The following is a 12,683-nucleotide window of genomic DNA, read 5'->3' as shown; positions in this document are numbered from 1 at the left end:
CGACCTCTCATTTGACACCCACATTGCCAAAGTGGTTAGAAAAACATTCTACCTTGCACACCTTATCATGAAGGGATTCACATCCAGATCCAAGGATGTCATTGTACCCCTATACTCCTCCCTCATCAGACCCATGATTGAGTACAATGCCCCATTTGGTATGTACCTCACATGGCATTTGCAACAGCTGGAGAGACCACAAAAGTATCTCACCAAGAGGATCAAGGGTCTCCAACATATGTCTTATTCTGCCAGACTAAAGAAACTCCAGCTCTATTCAGTAGCATACCACCTGCTCAGAGGTGATCTCTGCCTGACGTACAAGGTCATGTCCAATCAGGAACTGATGGACATGCTCCACCTCAAAAAATCCAAATCCATCAGAACCACGAGAGCTAAAGACTTAAACCTCGGCACAAGTATGAATAGGACATGCTGGAGGGATAGATTCATAACCCAGAGGCTTCCCATGCTCTGGAACAAGATCCCAGTTCATGTTAGGCAGAGCCCCTCACTGACTCTCTTCAAGAGAAATCTTGATGAGTGGATGGGAGATCGTAAGTTTACCCCAGGGGTCACATCTGTGTCACTACTAGACAGGGGCACAGTAAACTAATTCTATTATATAAGGGGACCTTCACTGTGTCACTACTAGACAGAGGCACAGTATTCTAAATCTATTCTGTGCATTTTGTACCATTTTATGGGGTGGCAAAAGCCACATCACTATGGCTAGGCTTACAAATGCCCCAGGGCAGATAGCCTAGTACTAAACTATGAAACTGAGTCTAAGGTGTAATGGCTGGATTTGAATGACTAGCTAAGATCATGAGGTACAGAACATTGTCTGAATCGCCTGTGACACATGAGATGATGGATTATAATTGTGACAGAGCACATTTGAGTGGATGACATTGTCTTTGTTTAATAGGGTGTTGTTTCTGGTAAAAAGGAAAGAAAGTGACTGAAGAGCACAATAATACTGCAAAGCTACACATCCTATATGCATTAGAAGCTTCTCTACACAGCAAGACAGACAGACACACACTCACAGTAGTCAATCATTGCTGGATTCAAATCACTGACCTACTTATTTACGTAGAATCAACAGCCAGTGTCACAGTATAAATCATAGTACAGCTCAGAGGTAGTTCAGTTTTTAAAGCATGATGTGATCATTGTGTTTCCAAAACCTATTTTTACCTAGGGGCACTAGCAATTTATTGGGTAGCCTTTGCCAGGGAAAATATGTCTCCTAAGTGGAAATTTACATAAGTGATATTGTCAATGTACATGACAGTACACACAGACATGCTATTAAAGCAATACTGGACTTGAACCTCATACCTGTCTAGTGATAGATGCTAGAGAACCCAGTATTAAACACAAACTTCACAGAAGAAGTCTGACTTTTATAGTAAGAGAGTACACATATGTGATGGTTGACTTCATCAGTGTGTTGCAGAGAAGATGTTTGTGATAAAAGTGGAACAAGGGAGTTCTCTTCAAATGTAAATGCTTCTTCTGAGTGGAAGTAGATATGGCACATCTGCTGAGGAGGCTATACATACTTGACATTTAAAGCAAGTTCACTACTGTGGGATTTCAACTTCCTACCTATGTAGCTACACAACCTAGAGTACACAGTATAAATCAAAGTTACACAGAAAAAGGCTGATTCTTAATGGGAAAGAGTACACTTTTTACAAGATGACCTCACCATTGTTTTGTAGAGAAGATTATTATTATTATTATTATTAGTAGTAGTAGTACTAATCTATGAACCTATATTTATGAACCTATATATATATTAAAAGTCAATAAAGTGCAAAGAGAGCTGTGTACAAAATTAAAGTTGTCTCCTGAGTGGAAGTGGACACAGCACATCTGTTGTTGAACTTTACTTACTTGACACTAGAAACACACACATATTCACTACTGATTTGAATCACTTGTATAACTAGTTACACAATCTAGAGAGCACAGTATGGATTGCATATGCCAAAGGAGATGTCTGTCTTCAAAACTGTGAAAATGCTCACTTGATTTGTAGGTCAGCTACTGTTCATCACAGGTTTTGGAATAAATGCATGTGTCTGGACAGGCCAGTGTAATAGCACTGTGCTTGTCCCATGTGATTATATACTTGTATGCTAACATCTATACATTTATATACTGTCATTCAAGTACATTGTGTTACTATGAGTGGCATATACCTGTTTCACAGTATGGGTTGTCAATAACAATCACAGTTATAAAACTGGATTGCCAAGCACGCATAACCATTCATACTGAGATGATTGCATGTACATAGTAAACATTTACTGTGTCGCTGTGTGATGTACTGGCTCACGCTTACACTGTGTGCATTGACAATACAAGCAGGTACTTCCTAAACATGACAGTGCACTTCTGAATAATGCTGATGGATTATGTGTGTAAAAGTTACACACCTTTGTAACAAAGATGTAAGTGTAAGCACTGGAGTGCAAACACACATTAGGAGCCTGAATTAATTGAGTCATCACTGTGAAATCCAAAGCCTTTGTTTCAAAATTCCATTGTCACATATAGAAATTGGACAAATTGCTTATATAATATGTTGGTGTGTTTTGTTTTTTTTAACTCTATCACTGAAGGACACTGCTGGCAACCTCAATTGCACGCCTGATGGCAAAATATTAGCACATGCATAATCATGTATTGAGGTGTTGAACATAAAGTGAGAATAAGCAGTAGTCTATGGTGCTCTGTACCGATCTTCATGCAGATAAGCAGTATATGCATGCGACTATGTCTGACTCTGGTGGATATGTTTTATGGTCATGTTTCATAGTTCAGGATTTACACATTTGTCACAATAGTTGCAGCTTATATCTATGCTACAGATGTGTTATGAAACACATGAGGGACTGATCATGTTATTACTAGTGGAAACATAGCTTATGGAAATAATTTTCAATCAAGGAGGTTTTACCCAACTCCCTCCCAGCCCCCCCCCCCAGGAAATATCATCAACAATACCACCTAACTATCACTAGGGAGCAGGTCCTAGATGTACTCTCTAAGGCCAATAATAGTGCATCGATGGGACCCAATAACATCCATGGATGCCCCTAAATAGCCTGAAACATGAACTATCTGGACGGCTGGAGACACTGTCCAAACAATTCCTCCAGTCAGGCTTGTCCCATGCCAATGGAGAACTGTAACAGTCATCCCTTAGCACAAGGGTGGGCCATCATGGTCTTCATGAACTCTGGACCCATCAGTCTGACTATTCTCATATGCATAGTCTCGGAATTAATTATCATGGAAATAATTGAAGAAGACATAGAAAACTTTCAAATACTTGATCCCACCTAGTTTGTTTTCATCATGGGTAGATCATGCCTACATTACTTGGTCAACTTCTTTGAGAAGGTCACCAAGGCAATAGATGAGAGCAAAATGGTGCACACTGTCTACCATGAACTGGCTAAGGCATTTGATAGAAAATCCTATTCGCTCATTGTAAATAACCTCATGGATATAGTCATAACCTTCTCTATTACACATTGAATAGTCAGCTGGTTATCAAATAGGACCCAGAAGGTTAAGATAGGGAACAACATCTCCATGAAGAGGCTAGTCACTTGTTGAGCCCTTCCAGACTTTGTGTTGAGTCTGCTCATTTTTGTCATGTACTTATTGGAAGTCAAGGCTGACCAAGTTTGCAAATTATTGCAAACTAGGAGTAGTCATAGAATACCCCCAAGATAGTAACATACTAAAAGAAGGACTAACACAGACAAATGGCTGGTGCCAAAGCTACAGCTTAAAAATAAATGTCAAGAGATGTACAATAGCACCCTTTGGAAAGTTAACTACCCTAGGAAATTACCTCATAAATAACACACCTATAAGAACAGAACCAGCAATCAGGGTATCTGGGTCCAAGGAAGTCATTGCTGCACTGTATTCAGCCATAATCAGGCCCATTATCGAGTATAGCTCCCCCTTTGGTATGTATGTAACCAGGCACATTCAACAACTGAAACATCCACAGAAGTTCATCATAAAAAGAATATGGGCCTAAACAGTATGTCTTCCTAGCTCTATACTCTGTTTCCTACAATCTGTTTAGAGGCAATCTGTGCCTAGCATTTAAGGCATATTTGAATCCCACTCTGATGGACCTTTTGCATAGCCACAAAATGAATAGCAAATTAATTTTTCAATCTAGGGATTTAAACTTTGCTTGCAGCATAAATACTACACTTTGGATGGACTGGTGTGTGTCTCTGAAAGTACCCGTTCTCTGGAACAGACTTACCATCCATGTGAAGTAGAGCTCTTTCCTAGGTTCATAGACAGGTACTAGGTTATCAGCCCTAGGGCTAGACAAGCCTAGCCAAAAAGGTATCTTGGCCTTCACCACCCAAGAAAATTATTTTCCAGTGCCCCTGTTGAGCAGAGCCACAGAGGTGATCCTGGGGTGAATTTCCTATTTCCCATCTAATCATCAAGATTTTTCTTAAAGAGTGCTAATGAGGGGCTTTGTTTGATATAGATAGGTAGTTTGTTCCGAGTATGGGAAGTCTCTTAGACCGGAATCTATCCCTCCAGCATGTTCTGTTTATTGTGGTGACTAGGTTTAGGTCCCTAGAATGTGTAGCTTGGAGGGATTGGGATTTCTTTAAGTGGAGCATGTCCAACAGCTCTGGGTTTGACATAGCTTTGTATGTTAGGCAGAGATCGCCTCTGAGTAGGCGATCTGCGACGGAGTAAAGCTGGAGTTTTTTGAGATGGTCTGCATAAGGCATCTGTTTGAGGCCGGTAATCCTCTTTGTGAGGTATTTCTGTGGCCTTTCCAGTTGTTGTAAATGTCTTGTGATGTACATACCAAAAGGGGCATTGTACTCTATAATGGGTCTAATGAGTGATGAGTAGAGGGGAACAATGACCTCGTTTTTCCTGGATGAGAAACCTTTTGTGATGAGGTGTGCCATGTAGAAGGATTTCCTGACAACTGTGGTGATGTGATTATCAAAGAAGAGACTACTCTCCACCTGTGTCCCAAGGTCTCTTATCACAATTTCGGTGTTAAGTAGACTACCACCTATGTGGTAGCTCATGAGTACAGAGTTTTTTCCAAAGGGGATGGCAATGAACTTTTTGGCATTGAGTTTCAGGCCATGGCTTTGACACCAGGCATCTGTCTCAGTGAGGCCCTTTTGTTGGATGTCCACATTGTTAGGAGTTTCAATTATGGTTCCTAGTTTGCAGTCATCTGTGAACTTTGTTAGCCAAAGACCTTCTGTGTTAGCCTGTACTTCAGAAAAGTAGATACCAAAAAGAAGAGGACCCAGGACTGAACCCTGTGGTACTCCACTTGTCACTGGTCTGAAGTCGGATTTGGAGTATGCTACTTTCACAGAGTGGGTTCTGTCAGTGAGCCAGTTGGCAACCCATCTTGTGACATAGAGATTTATACATAGTTTAGTGAGTTTATCTATAATTCCAGAGTGGGGGATGGTGTAAAAATACTTGGCGAGATCTAGATAGGCTGTGTGAACCACCTTACCCTTGTCTACAGCTTTGGTGACTGCTTCAAAGAAATCTATCAGGTTTAGGAGACATGATCTGCCTTTTACAACCCTGAACTGGGAGGGGTCCAGAGTTTGGAGATTACCAATGTCTTTGTTTATAAGTTCCATGATGATATATTCCATGGCCTTGCAGACCAGGCTCGTTAGGCTAATGGGGTGATAGTTCCCAGGGTCTGTGGTGGTTCCTCCTTTGTGGAGTGGGATAACCATCACTGTGCACCATTCAGTGGGCAGAAAGCCTGAGGTGTGGCTATGATTGAACATGGTACTTAGGCGGGGTGCCAGTTCATTCTGTAGTTGATGTAGAATGCAGCCTGGGATGTTGTCAGGTCCCATGGATGCTGTGTTCTTGGCTTTGGAGAGTGTGTTTTTTACCTGTGCATCTGTGATTACAGGAACTTTGCATTCTTCCGGTATAGAGATGGGCCCTTTAGGAGGTGAGGGGGATAACGTTAGCACTGAATCTATCTGCCAGGATGTTAGCAATATCAGTTGGTTCTGTATATTTAGTGCCATTGTGCTGAAACTCAGAGCAGATTTGAGTGTTGCCATTGAGATTCTTGACATAGCTATAGAATGCTTTGTGGTTGTCTTTAGAATCAGTGGCAATTTTGTTTTCTTTTTTTTTTTCAATAATCATTTTTTATCATTTTTCACAACCATATTACAAATTCACACATTATATACAATATATACAAAATGCTTCCATTGGTTAATTTCACATATATATCAACCTCATGTATTTGTTTTCATAACTAGCTTTGGAAGATTTTATGAGGGATCTCAGCTTCTTACTAAGGCTGACCAGGGAGTTACTCCAATCATGGGATTTTACTCTTTTTTGCAACAGTTTCTTTCTTCTGTTGTAGAGTTTGTTTATGGCAGGGGACCTCCAGATTGGCTTTGTTTTTTTGGAGGATAGGATCTTGGTTCTGTTAGGGACAGCATGATCCACACATTCATGTAAGTGCTTATAAAGTGCATTTGTGTAGGATTCAGCAGTCATTCCTTTATTGTCCATCTGCATGGGTGTCGTGAAGTTTGCCACTTCTGTCTTAAGGAGCATGAAGCTGGCTTTGGAGACATTTTTTATGGTGGTTTCCCTAATGGGGGGTGGGATGTGCATGCTGGGGTGAATAGCTTGTGGTCAGATCTGACCAATGAGGAATTGACCTCTGGTTTGGAACACCGGTCACCCATGTAGGTTATGAACAGGTCTAGAATATTGCTGCCCCTGGTGGCGGTGTGAATAAGTTGAACCAAGGCATTGGAATTTATGAATTCCAGAAAACGGTGAGCAAAGGAGTTGGCACATGAGTAGTTTTCCCAGTTAATGCTGGGGTAGTTGAAATCACCCATTATTAGGGTGTTGGGTTGTACCCTACTATTTTCCAGTGTATCAAGAAATGAGGAGTGGGAATCCTGGGGCATGGTGGGGGATCTCTAGCAAGTTATAATTTGGATTGCAATCTTGTCCAGAGTTAGTTGCATCTGGATAATCTTGGATGCATTATGCTGAGCAACTAGCCTGGAGGTGTGGATATCCTTAATGAATATGGACACGCCTTCGCCTTTAGTGTTTTGGTCCAGGTTAGGTGGCTGAAAAGTGTGGAATGAATTATAGCCTGGTAATGCAGGGGTGCTCTCTGGAGCCTTGAACCAGGTCTCTATCACTGCACAGATGTCAATGTTCTCCATTTTAAGGAGTGCATCTAGTGAATCCATTTTGAGGTTTAGACTTCTGGCATTGAGTAGCATTATCCTCAGATTTTGCTTGCTTGTACCTGTTATGGTGGTGAATTTGTCATTTGAACTTTGCCTAAAAAAGCACTATAGGGGTGGCAAGAGCCTTAGCCAGTATCTGGAATCCCAAGGGCGACAGGTGCAGGCCATCTCTGGCAAAGTATCATAGTCTGTCTATCATGTCATCCCAGGCAGACAGATACTGGATCCCCTTAGAATGACACCAGAAGCTTAGCCAATTGTTGAAGTCAATCATTTTGTCCTTGCACTGTGGTATCATTCTGGGTGATGGCAGGATGCTACTCAGGACTAGGGTCATAGCTGCCTGAGCTACAAGACTGGAGACATCCTCCAAGTCTCTTTTCATGTAGTCCAGAGAGGTATGTCTCAGGTCATTCACACCAACATGGACAATGACAGAGTACTATTTTTACTTGTTGTGGAGTGATCTGAGTGTGTGCGTTATGTGATGGATCCTGGCACCCGACAGGCAGCTGACAGTAACTGTCTCCTTGTTTAGCCTGGTGAGTGGAAAATCAGTGTGCCTGACTATAGAGTCACTTATGACTAGAGTGTTGGGTATGTTGTTATGCTTTATGGGCTTTCGTTGAGTGGCACACTGAGTTTGTGGGCTATGTGTCATTTGGTTTGTGTTGGGGATGTAGGTTGCTTGTGTATATACTTTGGAGGTCTCTGTTGCTTGAGCAGATTTTTATTGAGAGCCTCTGTGAATTTAGGTGTATGTTTTGTGTTGCTATGTGTGTGTTTTGGTGGTGTAGGTTTTGAGGGACTATGTAATGAGTGTGGTGTGGTGCAAGTGTTTACCTTCTCCTCTTGACTGTCTAGTCCAATCTTGGGTGAAGAGAGCTTTGCTTCCAGTTTGGCTATATAAGTGCATCTCTCATAGGTTATAGTATTGGGTGTTAGGAGTAGAGGGCTGTCTAAGTACAAGAGGCAATTGCTACATTTTTCCATGATGCCCAGATTCAACAGGTAGACAGGAGAAAACACCGGGAGCTGACCCTTAGACATGCCTGGATAGATGCTTATTTATCAGTACTAAAAACTGTTTTCCTCTAGACAAGTGAGGAAAGTTGAGTGCTGTAGTAATTTGTAGTTGTTTAGTGTTTACAGTGAGTTCTGAACAAGTCCTGAGCTCAAAGAAACAGATTTGAGTGCTAAAACTAAAAAAAAGGCTAGTTCTAAGGGAAAATTTGAAGAGCAGACTTTATGTCGCCAGGAATAGTTTAACCCTTGCTAAGCGGTGATGCATAAAGAGTATTTTTATTTAAATATAACAGTAGCAAATGAGCAAACTGATTTAAACAAATTAACCAATTAACCAATAAAAAGCTAAAAACTGAGCCCTGTTCCAGTAGTCTTCGATCAGACAAGTTCAAATTGCACACTCCTGCCACTTGGCCGCAGGGGAACATTGTCCAAAAAAAGATGGTCTGGATTAGTGCTCAAGTTATACAAACAAAGCTAGATTCAGCATGCCTGAATCTAGTCTATGCTACAGCAAACAAGGCGCACCAATTTCAGAAACAGTTCAAATAAGCAGGCACAATAATCCTTTAACCAGAAATTCCCAGCTCAGAAGGGTAGAATCTACCCTCTCCTCCCACAAGAGTGCAAACCACAAACCTTCTTAATGTAAAATAACTGGCCTGAAGCCCAAGTGCTTAAACCAGAACTAATATACTTTTAGAATAACAGACACTGAGCCTTCAATCAGCAATTCCCAACTTAGAAGGATGTAAGCTACCTGTCCTGACGCAACAGTGCAGACCACAAACCTTCTTAATGTAAAACAACTGGTCTGAAGCCCAAGTGCTTAAACCAAAAGGCTTATAATAACAGTTACAATTTAATCAGGCTACTACCAAGCAGTAATTAATGCAGCAGAATAAATACAACTGAGTACTTTTAAGAAGAGGCAAAAGCAAAATAAAGTGGAATTTTTTTGTTAGTAAAGTGCAAAGAGAGAGGAAGGAGGAGGAGAAGAAAAATTCAATGTTAAGAAACTAAGTGGGTTGTCCTTCTCAAATGTTCTCTCTGTATTAAGTAGAGTGAACACCAGACTGTGAGGGGTGTCCCAGATCAAATTTACAGTAGGGGTGGGCAACTGCAAAGCCACCAACTACAACAACACTACAAGAATAGGGTGGGAGGGAGAGGAAAATAAAGTTTCAGAACAGATGAGAAACATAAAACAATGCCAGAAAATATATAAAAGAATTCAGTCAGGCAAAAAATAATTCAGTCAGGCAAAATGAAGACAAACTCTGAAATGTTAAAATGCCAAGAAACATACTTATCAATCAGCGATATATTTCCAGATTGTTTGAAAATCACTTCAGCCAGAACACCAGGAGTTTCCAATAGTGTATCCTAGCCCTTTTCAAGAGAAACGTAGACCAGTGGATGGGAAATCAGAAAGTCATCCTGGATCTAGCACCTATGTCTCTAATGGAGAAAGCCAGCCTGAAATTCTTGCTCTGTCTTACATATACTCTTTAAAATAACCTCTAAGGAATATAAACTTGTGGAATACAGTTGAGATACATGGATAGCCTAATAAAATAAGGTATTATAGTCTTTAGGTAAGAATTTCTAAATCATATAACCTAAACATAACAGAATCCTTCTCCATTTTTACCCAACACCAGACCATAAGAGATAAATGAAATCTCTGCAATAGAATAAGAAGCACTTAAAAATGTATGCACAAGGAAAATGGCAAAGGGATTCTGTCTTCCCAGTTAATCGATTAATAACCTTGTCTCCTATTAGTCTAAGTTTCCCACAATCCCAAATCAAAGCAGAGGTCTTCCCTAACACAATTAAAGTATAACTTGGACAGTTGGATGGGGAACAGGAAATTTGTCCCTGGTTTGGCACCTTTGTCTCTAATGGACACAGGTAGCCTGCAAATGATTCATCTCCCAAGTTCCTGCATGTAAATGCTTCACCTCCCAAGCCCCTGCTTACACTTGTCAAGGGTACCAGAACTTGTCAGAGATTTGGGTTGCATGGCTAGGCTTAAAAAGGCTCTTGTGGTCATTAACCTACTAAACACTTATGAACCTGTGAACCTATGTGTAGATAATCTGTGGCTGTAGCCTCATATTTCCTACATGTACCATCCCCTTTTCCAAATTTTTTATCTAAAAACATAGGATAATATTTCCATAAGTGTAAACATTTAAAATATGTAAATCTCACTGATGTGGAGAAGCTCCAATACCTAAGTAACTGAGCTACAAAGGACTATTCATGTTTTATTATAAAGTAATACAATAACTCCTGTCATTTACTATGTAACAAGCTAAGAGGCACTACTGAAGAGAAGTTAAAGTGTTAGTATAAAATTTCAATCTTACCTTAAAATCCTAACCTGGATTTACTTATTTCTATTTTCTACTTACTCCCACTAATATCTAGGCCATTGTTGACTTGCAGATACTGTATGTGCTCAGGAAACACAAGTCCATAACTGCTTGACTTACCACCACAAAAATCTCCATTTGAGCTTTGTCTTGATTATTGACTGCCTTTGTGTGCCTATTTCACCTACAGCATCCATGATAAGAATTAGTCATGTAATAATCTAGTTATGCCCTGTAATAACTTTTCTATCCAGTTGAATCCCCGGATTGAAACATATCCTAGATGTGGGCAAAATAATTTTATCTTTTATATACCCTCTCTCCTACGTCCTACATCTTACTTCTTTCTCAAACCAGTATTCCAAAACCCCTGTGTTCAAAATCCTGTGGGCATGAGTACTTGCTGACAGGGAACCAACTTTTATTATACTGCAAAATTCCACCTGAAATCATAAGAGTTTATTAATTCACCATGCTTTCACATACTGTTATTCTATTGCTGACTTTGCATATGCTTGCAGGTTGGATAATTCAAGGCTTCCTGATCATACTGGAGCAAATAATACATTTCTAATAATCTGAGATCTATCATTTTGCCAAACAAACCTCATAATTAATCCCTTCCATACCTTAATATACGTGGAAAATATGATATGAGGTAAGTGCCTATTACGAAATAATACTTTGGACAGTAGCAAAGTCTTAATTTGGATTCTACTTAAAAAGGGAAGTATTAACTTTGCCCACATGTGGATCCTGTCCTATAAACCTTCAGTCAAAGGAAGGGCATTTATCTGTATATTCTGTGACATGTTTATGTCCATCCAAATGACCAAATATTCCAACTACATGACCATCTTGCAAGGAAGGTCACTGCATGTTCTAATAATCTCATGTGCCTTTTTTGTAAGGGTAAATAATTGAGTTTTTGCAATATTTATGCCAAGGCCAGAAATCCTTTTATAGTTTGTAAGAGTGCAAATCACTCTGCAGGCTCTGTAAAATGACATAACATAGTCATCTGCAAACGTCAATGTTAACATAGGATCAGAAGCTTCAATTTGGATAGCATCCACTGAGTGGCTAACGCCTAAAAATTTAATAAAAGCAGCCATGGCCAAAACAAGGAGTAAGAATCCCTGCTTGCTTCCTGTTCTTAGCTTTGGAGGAGGAGTAACTGTTCCATTGGTGTATGCACAAACATTTGCTCCTAACTACAGCCTTTGACCTCTCCTAATGAACAAACATGGACAGCCAATCCTATCCAATAGAACACAAATGAAATTCCATTTGATGTTGTGGAACAATTGTTTGAAAGTCAGCCCAAAACACACATGCTTGGTAATCATGCTCCTAATTTTGTATGTTTAGCAGCAATATTACCAGATCTGTGCTCCCTGCTGTCATCTGGAAAAAAAAACACATAATTTTAAGAATCAGTTTTGGGATAATCTTATCCAAACTCTTAGCCAGGATCTTGACATTAATATCTACCTCTAACTGTAGTAACAAAATGGTATGATAATTAGTAACATAATTTGCCTGATTTTGGAAGAACTATAATTTTAGTCATATTAGGGTGTTAATAAAATCTTTCCATAGTCCTTATAAAAATCAGGGCCAAACCAATCTAAACCTGGAGCTTTACCTGTTGTAAGGTTTGGATCACTTTAATGATTTCTGCAATCAAAATATCTTCATTTAGTCTCAAACTGTCCACAGGAGTAAGTTTCATACTGGAAAGACCAGACAAAAATATATTGCAATCATTAATGGTACTGTGATAGACAAAGCATGTTTGCTCCCATAATCCCATAGTCCTTGCAGGGGGTCATGACAACCCACCCATCTACATTGTTTATCCCCAACATATTCAAATCTCTGCAATGCTTTTGACACTTACTGGCAAGAACTCTGGGAGATGTTAACCCCCTGGTCCAGAAAATGGACTGATATC

The sequence above is a fragment of the Protopterus annectens genome, chromosome 1.part2 (genome assembly GCF_019279795.1).
Source record: "Protopterus annectens isolate FY-2018-M chromosome 1.part2, PAN1.0, whole genome shotgun sequence".
In the NCBI taxonomy this organism is placed as follows: Eukaryota; Metazoa; Chordata; order Ceratodontiformes; family Protopteridae; genus Protopterus; species Protopterus annectens.
Note: the sequence above shows the minus strand (reverse complement) of the source record.